Below are 13909 nucleotides of genomic sequence, written 5' to 3' on the forward strand. Positions count from 1 at the left end.
TCTGCGATATTTGTAGCCGATCCCGAGAACACTCGTGAAAAATACTCGAGTATTTAGAGTGCCGATCCCGAGTATACTCGCGAAAAGTACTCGATATGGAGTAACGCCGGTTCTCCTACCCTGTAGCCTGGCGGAAGGTCCTGGCACGATCGGCCTCGCCGATTCATCATCATCACGGATCCACGTGCACAAAATAGTGATCCCATAACATGGAGGCCGACGGGGAATCGCATCTTTAATGTCCATTTTCTCCAAACAACACTTTTAAAGCCAAGGATGGCATTAGATTTTCGCTAATAAAACACATGTTGAAAGGCATCGATCCGCCATTACACAACCGCATGTTGATGACGATCGCTTCCGGTGAATGACGTCATGAAGTCAAACCGGAAGTGTTTACGCTATGGACTTCTGGCCTTCAAAATAAGACAACGGTCGTGGATGCAGCCTGCGGGAGGCACGCTGGACATGTTAACCCATTCATTTCTGGAGCACTAAATGGGTTAATGGTATCGATCGCATGACGTCGATACTATCGGGTATCGGTTCACGTAAAAACAAACGATACCTCGTTTCGATACTCTGGAACGAACCCCTGGCCGGTCGCATCTGGAACAGTAGGGCTACTGAGAGTTTAATGACTGCTTTAGTAGGCTACACTCGTTACTGTGGAAAATAGCCGACAATAGCCTAAAATGTTTATTATTATGATGATTATCCAACGTCTATACTCTCCGCTCTGCCACACTGTGTGATCATCATCACCTCTGCTCTACCGCAGCAGCGAGTCACCACTCTTTCCGTGTTGAAGTTAAACTTAAATAAAAAGTTTCGAAAAGGGTTTCGTATCGATTCCCAGGTATCGAAAAAAGGTATCATATCGATTCAAAGGTGAACGATACCCGCGGTGAAAGCCGCTTCCAAGGAGTGGCTTTGTGTGTCCCGTTCATGTCCATATATGGTCATTCCAGTCCAGAATGAACAGGTTTTATCTGTCCCGTACATGTGTGTCCCGTTCATGTCCATATATGGTCATTCCAGTCCAGAATGAACAGGTTTTATCTGTCCCGTACATCCATAATATGTGTGTAACATCCGTCCTGGTCTGATTATTGGATGATTAAAAATGTCCAATGAGACCATACTTTGAGGATTGGTCAAGCTTCACATGACAATTCGGCCCTCCAGATAAAATCATTCATCCATTCAGAATTGGAAGAATTCATAGCTTCATAGCTCTAGAACAGATTCACCGCGAAGTTCACCGCTTCACTTCGAACCGAGGTTTGATTTTTTTTTTAAAATTGTTTTCTCTTTAAAAAAATCGCACCAGCGCGAATTGAGCGGTGCAAACTAATTCCTGCAAGGGCGCCTGCGCGAATCAGTGTTGATAGGCATGCATGGCAATATTCTTTGTGTTGTGTATGATGTCAGTCTGGAGGTCTGCTCAGACTATATAAGGTTTTTGTGTGTCCTGACCTTTACACCAGCTCAAAACGAACACCAACCAGGATTCGAAACAGCAATCATAGACTACAGGGTTTAATGTAGCGTGGTCGCTGTCTTGAATCTTGGGTGGGGGTCGATTTGCGCCAGAAAGTTCCAGGATATGCGGTTGGGCAAACAAAACAGACAGAGGGCAGAACGGAGAGGGGATCAGACAGACAGAAAGATGGAAGGACCTTTCCTGAACTTTAAACCGGAACAAATCTTTCCTAAACTTTAAACTGGCAGATTGAACAACACACAGGATTCAAAACAGTAATCATAGCCTGCAAGGGTAATGTAGCGTGGTTGCTGTTTCGAATCCTGTGTGGTGTTCAATCTGTTAGTTTAAGGTTTAGGAGAGGTCCAGGATATGAAACAACCTGGCCATTACGCCTGGACCTTTCATGAACTTTAAACCGGTCTCAAGTGCAAGTGTAATGGCCAAGACAGATCTAAATTAACATGAACAACACAGCATTTGATTGGTCTGTTCTGTTTGGCTAACACATGTCGTCATGAGTAGAACGGTTTCTGATTGGTCGATTCTAATGTTTAGTTACTCAACTAGCCAATCGATGAAGAATGAAAGAATCGTCCCGTGCTAATATGTTTGCCAGACCCATGAAATGGGTAGGCCTACATAAGCAAATGTCGGTCCGGGTTTTCTATATAAAGGGTATATATGATGATGACATGATGATGACATGCCTACAAAAGGCATGATGTCATAAATGATGATGACAGACAGGGGGTCTGGCACAACCAGGTTGACCTGGTCTAGTTTATCTAGATAAACCGAAAGTGAAATATAGGAGCGGTTTGCACCGCTCAAAAAATAGATAGTTTATAAAGCTTGGCTAGATAGGAAGTCATAAGAATGAGTTGTCAATGCCCCTGGTGGATGAATTTGTTAATGCTCTATACCAGGGCTTCTCAAACCTTTTTAGGCCGTGACCCCCAAAATAAACATATTTGAACTGGGGACCCTGACAAGCACTTGGAATTGTAGGTATTACATTTAATGTGACTGGGTTCCGCAGATAAATATTGTGAAAATAGCCGATCTACATGCTCACAACGCCTCGCAACTGTGAGCATGTAGATCGGCTATTTTCACAATGTTCGACTTTTGCTTACTTTAAAAAAATTATTCGACTATTCGAATAATTTGAGGTTGAATAATTCGAATACTAAAAATAACTATTCGTGAATGCCCTAGTACAGGTACAAAATACAATACTCTGCTGCGAGTAAAAGTCCTGCCCAGCTGGCACACGACGTCCGTTGACGTTGTTTTTTGGTTGGATTTAGGTCGCGACGTCAGCTAACCAAAATCCAACGTTGGACCAACGTCAACTTCCAACGTTGTATCAACGTATTAATTTGACGTCAATTGACGTTGATATTTGGTTGGTTTTAGGTTGTGTTGGTAACTGACCAATAACCAACGTCTGTTCAACGTATTATCCCAACGTCATCCTGACGTCGAATACTGACATTCTGTTGTCGGATTTTTGACCAAACCTCAATGTCTGCCCAACGTTATTATGACAACGTCCACACAACGTTGCAGTCTAACATCATCAGACGTTGATATTTGGTTGGTTTTAGGTTGTGTTGGTAACTAACCAATAACCAACGTCCGCTCAACGTATTAAGCCAACGTCAGGTTGACGTTGAATACTGACATGCTGTTATCGGATTTTTGACCAAACCTCAATGTCTGCCCAACGTTATTTTACTAACGTCCACATAACGTTGAAGTCTAACATCATCAGACGTTGATATTTGGTTGGTTTTAGGTTGTGTTGGTAACTGACCAATAACCAACGTCTGTTCAACGTATTATCCCAACGTCATCCTGATGTCGAATACTGACATTCTGTTGTCAGATTTTTGACCAAACCTCAATGTCTGCCCAACGTTATTATGACAACGTCCACACAACGTTGCAGTCTAACATCATTAGACGTAGATATTTGGTTGGTTTTAGGTTGTGTTGGTAACTAACCAATAACCAACGTCTGTTCAACGTATTTTCCCAACGTCAGGCTGATGTTGAATCACGGACATCCTGTTGTCGGATATTTGACTAAACCTCAGTGTCTGTCCAACGTTATTATAATAACGTCTACACAACGTTGCAGTCTAACATCATCAGACGTTGACATTTGGTTGGTTTTAGGTTGTGTTGGTAACTAACCAATAACCAACGTCTGTTCAACGTATTATCCCAACGTCATGTTGACGTCGAACACTGACATGCTCTTGTCGGATTTTTGACCAAACCTCAATGTCTGCCCAACGTTATTTTACTAACGTCCACATAGCGTTGAAGTCTAACATCATCAGACGTTGATATTTGGTTGGTTTTAGGTTGTGTTGGTAACTGACCAATAACCAACGTCTGTTCAACGTATTATCCCAACGTCAGGCTGATGTTGAATCACTGACATGCTGTTGTCGGATATTTGACTAAACCTCAGTGTCTGTCCAACGTTATTATAATAACGTCTACACAACGTTGCAGTCTAACATCATCAGACGTTGACATTTGGTTGGTTTTAGGTTGTGTTGGTAACTAACCAATAACCAACGTCTGTTCAACGTATTATCCCAACGTCATGTTGACGTCGAACACTGACATGCTCTTGACGGATTTTTGACCAAACCTCAATGTCTGCCCAACGTTATTTTACTAACGTCCACATAACGTTGAAGTCTAACATCATCAGACATTGATATTTGGTTGGTTTTAGGTTGTGTTGGTAACTGACCAATAACCAACATCTGGTCAACGTATTATCCCAACGTCAGGTTGATGTTGAATCACTGACATGCTGTTGTCGGATATTTGACTAAACCTCAGTGTCTGTCCAACGTTATTATAATAACGTCTACACAACGTTGCAGTCTAACGTCATTAGACATAGATATTTGGTTGGTTTTAGGTTGTGTTTGTAACTAACGAATAACCAACGTGTGTTCAACGTATTTTCCCAACGTCAGGCTGATGTTGAATCACTGACATGCTGGGATATTTGACTAAACCTCAGTGTCTGTCCAACATTATTATAATAACGTCTACACAACGTTGCAGTCTAACGTCATTAGATGTTGATATTTGGTTGGTTTTAGGTTGTGTTGGTAACTGACCAATAACCAACGTCTGTTCAACGTATTATCCCAACGTCATGTTGACGTCGAACACTGACATGCTCTTGTCGGATTTTTTACCAAACCTCAATGTCTGCCAAACGTTATTTTACTAACGTCCACATAACGTTGAAGTCTAACATCATCAGACGTTGATATTTGGTTGGTTTTAGGTTGTGTTGGTAACTGACCAATAACCAACGTCTGTTCAACGTATTATCCCAACGTCAGGCTGATGTTGAATCACTGACATGCTGTTGTCGGATATTTGACTAAACCTCAGTGTCTGTCCAACGTTATTATAATAACGTCTACACAACGTTGCAGTCTAACATCATCAGACGTTGACATTTGGTTGGTTTTAGGATGTGTTGGTAACTAACCAATAACCAACGTCTGTTCAACGTATTATCCCAACGTCATGTTGACGTCGAACACTGACATGCTCTTGTCGGATTTTTTACCAAACCTCAATGTCTGCCCAACGTTATTTTACTAACGTCCACATAACGTTGAAGTCTAACATCATCAGACGTTGATATTTGGTTGGTTTTAGGTTGTGTTGGTAACTGACCAATAACCAACGTCTGGTCAACGTATTATCCCAACGTCAGGTTGATGTTGAATCACTGACATGCTGTTGTCGGATATTTGACTAAACCTCAGTGTCTGTCCAACGTTATTATAATAACGTCTACACAACGTTGCAGTCTAACGTCATTAGACATAGATATTTGGTTGGTTTTAGGTTGTGTTTGTAACTAACGAATAACCAACGTGTGTTCAACGTATTTTCCCAACGTCAGGCTGATGTTGAATCACTGACATGCTGTTGTGGGATATTTGACTAAACCTCAGTGTCTGTCCAACGGTATTATAATAACGTCTACACAACGTTGCAGTCTAACGTCATTAGATGTTGATATTTGGTTGGTTTTAGGTTGTGTTGGTAACTGACCAATAACCAACGTCTGTTCGACGTATTATCCCAGCGTCATCTTGACGTCGAATACTGACAATCTGTTATTGGATTTTTGACCAAACCTCAATGTCTAACCAAAGTGACAACGTCCACACAACGTTGCTGTCTAACATCATTAGACGTAGATATTTGGTTGGTTTTAGGTTGTGTTGGTAACTAACCAATAACCAACATCTGTTCAACGTATTATCCCAACGTCAGGTTGACGTCGAATACTGACATGCTGTTGTCGGATATTTGACCAAACCTCAATGTCTGCCCAATGTTATTTTGCTAACGTCCACACAACGTTGCAGTCTAACATCATCAGACGTTGACATTTGGTTGGTTTTAGGTTGTGTTGGTAACTAACCAATAACCAACATCTGTTCAACGTATTAACCAACGTCAGTTTGACGTGGAATACTGACATGCTGTTTTCGGGATTTTTGACCAAACACCAATGTCTGCCTAACGTTATTATGCCAATGTCGGAACAACGTTCAAGGCTAACATCATTAGACGTTGATATCTGGTTGGTTTTAAGTTGTGTTGGTAATTGACCAAAACCCAACGTCCGTTCAACTTATTATCCCAATGTTTGATTGACGTTGAGTACTGACATGCTGTTATCGAGACGTTATTATGCCAACATCCACACAACGTTCAAGTCTAACATCATTAGACTCTTCTAACATTATACATGTTTAGATTTTGTTGGGTTTATATTGCTGTTTAGAAAATCCAAAATAATCTGAATGTGGAATACTAGAAGGAGCCCGCCCCTCTAGTTGACTGTTTCATGATCATCAATGGTACAGCTCTAGCAGAGCTACAGGACCACCTCATGGACCTGAATAGTAGTGTGATTGCATAACCCTCTGCCTTTTCCAGATAAATTAATTTGACTTGAGACACAATTTTCTTCGCCCAAGCCACGAGCATCCTTTCGGCTCTCGGACCAACAGACATATTTGTCATTGCATTTTATACACCGAGAGCACACATGACATTGCAATACATTAATGGAAGAGACAAATTCCTTTGAAGGTGGAACACTTCTGTCATCCTTTGATCAAATCTATAGGTGTTTGTAGTCAGAATAACAAGAGTTGTGCAAATTATATTTTGTATTATAACTTGATTAACACCTCAGCAGGGACTACACAGACCAAAGGTCCACCTGGAGATCAATAGCCACACCACTGTGAGAGGTGCCACGATGTCTGACCCACTGAGAGAAGTGAACACAGTATCAGAATAGATTAATACTGGTATATGAATTGTGGAAAGTAGACTACACAGGCTTGAACAAATGCCATAGGAAAACGCTGAGGCCTTAAAGTTGTGGCTGAAGTTGATCAGTAAATTGTTTGTATTACCTGTGGCACACACGCACGCACGCACGCACACACACACACACACACACACACACACACACACACACACACACACACACACACACATTTTTCTCATAGGTGTGATCTGTGGCCTCCATCTACGGATGTAACTATGGATGAATGGTTTTTATGCATGATGCAATACCTGAAACTGTATTTTGACATCAAACCTTGGATGGCTACGGAATGGGATCCTCAATTTCAATTCAGCAATGGCTAAGATTATGTATGTCCAGGTACACAACAGCAGCTTTCAGACAAACTTGCTCAGGCACATGAACCTACTGATCTGTATGTGAGAGATGGATGCAGAGTTTCTTTGCCAGTGTGCATTTAGACAAGGCAACATGGTAAAGACCAGTTATATCACTTGGCAGATGTTAGTTGTTGCAAAGGTCAGCCAGCGGCATCTGAAAGGAGTGTGACCGAGAGTGATGTAGTCAGCTGTGTCAACTCTAATCATCAGTAATTTGTTCTTTGTTTGCTTTAGGATAAAGGGAAAGAGCTACCTTAAAGTTCACCCGGGAAATTCAGTTCCAGCTACAGCTGATGGCTGCTCAAATAGTTAGATTGGGCGCTCCAGGTTCAAAAGTGTCTTGCTCAGGACAATTAGACACATAGTCCGGGGCTGGGAGAATGCTGGTCTTTTTGACTGGTCACTGCAGACCACAGTAAGGCCTTATTTAGTACGTAAAGCTGTGCCATTAGCTTATGCCCCTGCATTGTACAAAGATGATAATTTCAGTGCAGTGATTGTGTTTCATGATATTTGCATTTGTTTAACAACTTTTCTGAGGTTATACCTACAACTGCTGTTCATAGGTCAGTCTGGTATGTCAGTACAGTGAGTCGGGTCTATGTGGTTCACACTGTTATGTAGTAATCATGTGGGTCTATAAAAAAATATACATTTTACTAGAGGAGCAGAGTTCATTATGCCACAACCAGGTGGCTGGGACACCAAACTCACAAGGCTTTTCTCTAAACAACACCCAACATAGCTACATCAGCAACAAGGCCCAGAAAGGGAATTCTCTGGACAACAAAGCCAGTCCTCAAACTATATATTCTATTGCACCAACGTTGAATATGCAAGATATCCTTCCATGTTGAGACATCCACTTTTTATGATGACTGTATTCTATTGGTGAACATGTCTACCATGGATTGAGTATCGTGGGCCCTGATTTAAACAAGTTGCATAACTTATACAGGTGTTACCATTTAGTGGTCAATTGTACGTACTGTGCCATGTAAACTGTGCTTGTTCTGAATCATATATGTGTTTTTTTCCTGTCAATCTACTAATAAAAGTTCTAATCAATCAATCAATCAATCAATCAATCAATCAATCAATCAATGAACTTATGTCAGGATAAATAAGATACTTTTTTCCCCCTTTAGTGCCCTCCAGTTTAACTTTCAAGGGCACCTCACACTTGCTGATCTACAAGCTCACAATGCATTAATTGCGCTGCAACGTATTGTTAACCCAGTGAGCAAGCAACGTCCATGGACGTCCAAAACAAGTTGATATTACGTACGTCCGTCCAGGCCGTAATCCGGACGTCCATCAACGATCAGATTTGGTTGATAAATTACATTGGGCAAATACGTTACGACAGGCCATGATCTGGACGTCCATTGACAATCAGAAGTACTTTTAGTTTGAATATTTACTAAGCCTGGGACTTTAACTGATTAATTGCGATTAATTAATTACAGAAAATTAACGCGATTAAAAAAATTAACGCATTTTAATCGCACTTAGTTTTTGCACCACAGAACCTTCAGTTTCGGGCATACCGTTCATAGCAATGCACCAACCAAGAAGAGACAACAAACGCAAAGGGAGAAGTAGCCGATCAGAGCGCTTTGCTTGGCCCAGTGGATGCGAAATTTTGATTCACTCGTACAACAAAATGTGTTTTACTTGAAAAAAATGCTTCTCAGGTCAAATATCGATGTGCGATTAAAATGCGATTAATTAATCACAGAGCCTGTAATTAATTAGATTAAAATTTTTAATCGCATCCCAGCCCTAATATTTACATGTGAAGCGGTTGAAGATGGATTTCTATTAACTGAGACTGTTCAAATGTAATCAAATGGACATTGGAGGTCTGTAACTCTGAGAATGTACGAATGGAATGAAATGGATGCCTACAGGTGTAATTCAGATCCAGAAGGGAACCATGTGGTCGTGGACCTTTATTAGTAAGGTCCATTCGATTCATTCCATTACACTCTCTCAGTTTGCATGTGACCTAATGCATATCAAGTGGGGGACCTTGAAATGAAAAGGTATTGGCTATTTGGCTTACTGTATTGACATGTGATCTTTCTTTCCTTTTTTATATTTTAAAATCACATTCTTTGGTTTAATGCCTAATTGTAAATGCTTTCAGATGAAGGAAATAAAAACAATACAATAGCTACAAAATAATGGATTGCATGGTGATAACAGAAATTATTCGGACTAAACCTCAGTGTCTGTCCAACGACCAATAACCAACGTCTGTTCGACGTATTATCCCAGCGTCATCTTGACGTCGACTACTGACATGGTGTTTTCGGATTTTTGACCAAACATCAATGTCTGCCCAATGTTATTATGACAACATCTACACAACTTTGCAGTCTAACATCATCAGACGTTGATATCTGGTTGGTTTTAGGTTGTGTTGGTAACTAACCAATAACCAACGTCTGTTCAACGTATAATCCCAACGTCAGGTTGACGTCGAATACTCACATGCTGTTGTCGGATTTTTGACCAAACCTCAATGTCTGACCAACGTTATTTTACTAATGTCCATATAACGTTGAAGTCTAACATCATCAGACGTTGATATTTGGTTGGTTTTAGGTTGTGTTGGTAACTAACCAATAACCAACGTCTGTTCAACGTATTATCCCAACGTCAGGTTGACGTCAAACACTGACATGCTCTTGTCGGATTTTTGACCAAACCTCAATGTCTGCCCAACGTTATTATGACAACGTCTACACAACGTTGCAGTCGAACATCATCAGACGTTGATATTTGGTAGCTACAAAATAATGGATTGCATGGTGATAACAGAAAATATAATATATATAATTTCATGATGTAAGAAAGTGCATTTCTACATGTATACTGCCCAAAGAAATGAAGGGAACAAAATGTTCCCTTCATTTATTTGAGTAGGCCTATTGTATACTGTAGTACTGCTCAAAGAAAGGTCAAAGAATGAAGGGAACATTTTGTTCTCTTCATCATTTCTTTGAGCAGTGTAGGCTGGATGATGATGGGCTGGATTCAAATTCAAAATTCTGGGTCGTTTTACCTTGTCCAATCACAAGGGGAGAGACAGTAAGCTCCGCCTGCTGTCCAGACTGGCAGGAGGCAGGCAGTTAGTTGGCCACAGACAAGGAGAGGACACATACACATCATTTCAGCTCTCTTGGATATATTTGACATAGTTGAAACATCATTTCTTTCTGGTAAGTAGGCTAAACAAGTATTTTACTTGAGTTTCTGTTTGAATTGTGTTTTTGTCTTGTTTGACTACTCCTACTTTTGGACAATGTACAAATTGTACTTTCTAGGCCTATAATTCAACATTGCTTATGTGGTACACATGCAAGTGTATGCAATAGAGCATGTTTCACTCATGTGGGTACATTAGACTTGTCTTTGTTATAGTTACTCCACAATTTATTTTGTTTTTGAACAGGCATCTTTGAACTTAGCTTGTTCAATGCTAATCAGCTGAAGCTACTAAAATGCCTTGCTTTCATGCTGTTTCTGTGTCATGTGTTTCATTCCTTTCAGGTAGGTAACACTCACCTAAAACACAGTATAAGCCAGTGTTGAACAACACAAAACATGTTTGTTTGGTTGCTTATGAATGTCATGTAATGTGCAACTTGTCAGAATGCTAACGTTAGAATAACAGCCTCTGGTAACCCTCATTTTAATGTGTTTGGGAACTTTTGATTCAAGCCTGTTGATCTGTTGATGTTTGGTGTTATGGAATATATGTGCCTGGATCTAAAATGCTAATTTAAAGCATCAATTATTATTAATGCAATGGGTCTATTCTACACATTGTATTCAATGCTAATTATTTTATTTATTACAGTAAAACGTGTGTTAAGTAATGGTCTATTTTACACCTCACATTTTACATTTATGTCTGCTGTAAATGTGATGACTGGTAATATTGTCATTCAGAGCTAAGCAGCTGAGGCTAGTAAAAGCTAAGAGCCCTTTCATGCTGTTTCTGTGTCCTGTGTTTTATTCCTTTTAAAATAAATCATATACAGTATGTGCAACACTTAAAACAGTATGCATAGCATTGCAAACTGTTTGGAAGCAAGATCATTGTCTGTAATTTACAAGCAGGTATTTATTTGTACAGGATGCATCTGAAATCAAAACCATTAAAATGGCATGCCAGCATGCAACTGAAGTTCTTAAAGGACAACTTTGTTTTTTTACAACAAGGGTTCATATTTAAGATTATATTTAGAGAAAAGAAAAAGTGAGTGTTAAAATGTTTTCATTTGCTTCGTTCTATTGTTTTATCGCGTTTACCGTGCTAAAATGTGGGGCATGCGTAAATATGTATTTTTAGACACAATAAGCCAGCAGTTTCTTTATTGCTACTTACAGTAACACTTCTAGCCCCCATAAGTCACATCCAACCATGAAAGGTTGCGTTGTATCTTGGGAATGGGCTTATTCTGTGTAAAATTACATATTTAGCCACATGTACGCATGCCCCCAACCACTGAAATAAGAATCTCTAAAATAATAGAAAGAAGTAAATGAAACAATTTTAACACTCATCTTTTATATTCTTTAATTACAATCTAAAATATGAACCCTTGTTGTAAAAAACTAAAGTTGTCCTTTAATTATTTAGGCTCTGACAAGACATGGTGTTAATACTTTTATTGGCTGAACCCGTTAACTTATCATTGTTTTCTCTTAAATTACTGCATTAGACCAAAGAACAATTGCTTCCCTGGTGAAGGTGACGATAAGGCCGTCGATGTGATCGTGGTAAACTGAAGTTTATTGTCATACCTCCAGACAAGGTCCCCCATTGGGATAACAGCGCCATCTGGCGCTGCAACAGAGTAAAACTCATAAGCTCCCGTACGAGAAATATCATTTGTCGGAAGGGCTGTCAATCACAAACGAGGGCACCGCCCCCGAGTGTATATAAGCCCTGCGGGCTATCATAACTTCCTCTTCCGCACCTCTGCTTGCCTGCAACTAGAGTATTGCGAACTCAGCCAGATAAGTATAATTTTCTGTAAAGTTTAGCCTAAGCGACGGCTAGGAAGTCGGCCACTGGCCTTTATAGAATATCTCCTGTACGTCTTTATTCTTCAGTTCCAACAGGTTCGGCGTTCTCACCTGTTTTCTCGCTGTAAGTTTCCAGCTTCTTCTCTGAGCTTGTTATTGTCCGATAGCCTCTTGTAGCTTAGCCTAGCTTCAAGCTATCGATGTTCCACGGCCCTCGGCTAGCATGCTGCTATCCTTGTTCCCCTGGAAGTGTGCTCGATGCTGGAGACTTATCGCTGGTGAGGACACCCACCCTCGGAATTTCCTTCGATGATCCCGCAGGCTGCTTCATGTGGTGAGTCTTTCGAGTGTTAGCAAGTGCCTTGCTTGCTCGTTCCTTTGTTTGATAGCCTCATGCTAGAAGGCCCTCACCAGGGCACTGATTGCTAGCGCGCCCTAGCTGGGTGTCGCTATTTTCTTTACTTCTAGCTGGCTAGGACTTTCCAATGTTTGTCCGGTGGTTTCTCGTGTTGTCCCCGCCGCCCTGGTCTCGCCGACCAGGGCTACGGGCCTCTCCTGGCAGGTTTTGTGGGCACGCAGCGGTGCCCGCTGTTTGTGCTTCCTTCACTTAGCCTCCACTAGCCTGGTGGCCTGCCTGGTTTTTCCCTCCACCGGACTCTGCTGCCTCCGGGGCTCGCGGCGCTGTACGCCACAGCGCTGCTTCTCGCCCCGGGCCGCAGCCTGCAGCCACTACGCCTATAGGGGGCTCCAGCGCGCCGCTGGTGCCCTACGGCGGACGGCTGCAACGTCACGGGACTACTTGCTGGTTCTCGCCCTCTCTCCCGCCGGTTCGGCTGGCCGCCGTCCCAGGGAGGAGAACCTGCTAGCCCGCCCGGCCGCTCCCACGCCGGGGGCGGCTAGCGGCGTGGTTTTTCCCGCCTGCAGCCACGACGCCACGTTGTTTCTGCCTCCGGGGCTCACGGCGCTGTACGCCACAGCGCTGCTTCCCGCCCCGGGCTGCAACCTGCAGCCACTACGCCTATCGGGGGCTCCAGCGCGCCGCTGGGGCCCTACGGCTGGCGTTCTGCAACTTCACGGGACCACACGCCGGCCCTCGCCCTCTCTCCCGCCGGTTCGGCTCCGCCGTTCCAGGGAGGAGAGCCTGCTAGTCCGCCCGGCCGCTCCCACGCCGGGGGCGGCTAGCGGCGGCTCCGGTTCGTCCCCCACCGGATACGGAAATAAGCGTACCGGAAACGGAAACGCTCTTTCCGCCGGTGACTCCGCGCCTTCCGGCCCGGAGGTCACGTGTTCGTCCCCCACCGGATACGGAAATAAGCGTACCGGAAACGGAAACGCTCTTTCCGCCGGTGACTCCGCGCCTTCCGGCCCGGCGGCTCCAGCGCGCCGCTGGTGCCCTACGGCTGGCGTCTGCAACTTGAGGGACCCCGCCTGGCCGCTCCCACGCCGGGGGCGGCGAGCGGCGACGCCGGTTCCCGCCCTCTCTCCCTGGTACGGCTGGCACCGTTTTATTCAGGGGAGAGAACCTACTGGTCCGCCTGGCTGCCCCCACGCTGGGGGTGACTAACGGCGACTTCCTCCTCCTTCCCCTTGGATTTTTCGTTC

General features: G+C 42.8%; 1 protein-coding gene across 1 annotated transcript in view; it reads left to right on the forward strand.

Annotated features, from left to right (window-relative positions):
- Positions 1-13909, forward strand: part of mss51 (MSS51 mitochondrial translational activator) — a gene marked incomplete at its 5' end in the record, with an annotated part of 54804 nt that overhangs the window by 255 nt on the left and 40640 nt on the right. The gene's annotated exons all lie outside the window — the stretch shown is intronic.

This window comes from Nannobrachium achirus (genome assembly GCF_963921795.1).
Source record: "Nannobrachium achirus genome assembly, chromosome: 18".
Taxonomy (NCBI): domain Eukaryota; kingdom Metazoa; phylum Chordata; class Actinopteri; order Myctophiformes; family Myctophidae; genus Nannobrachium; species Nannobrachium achirus.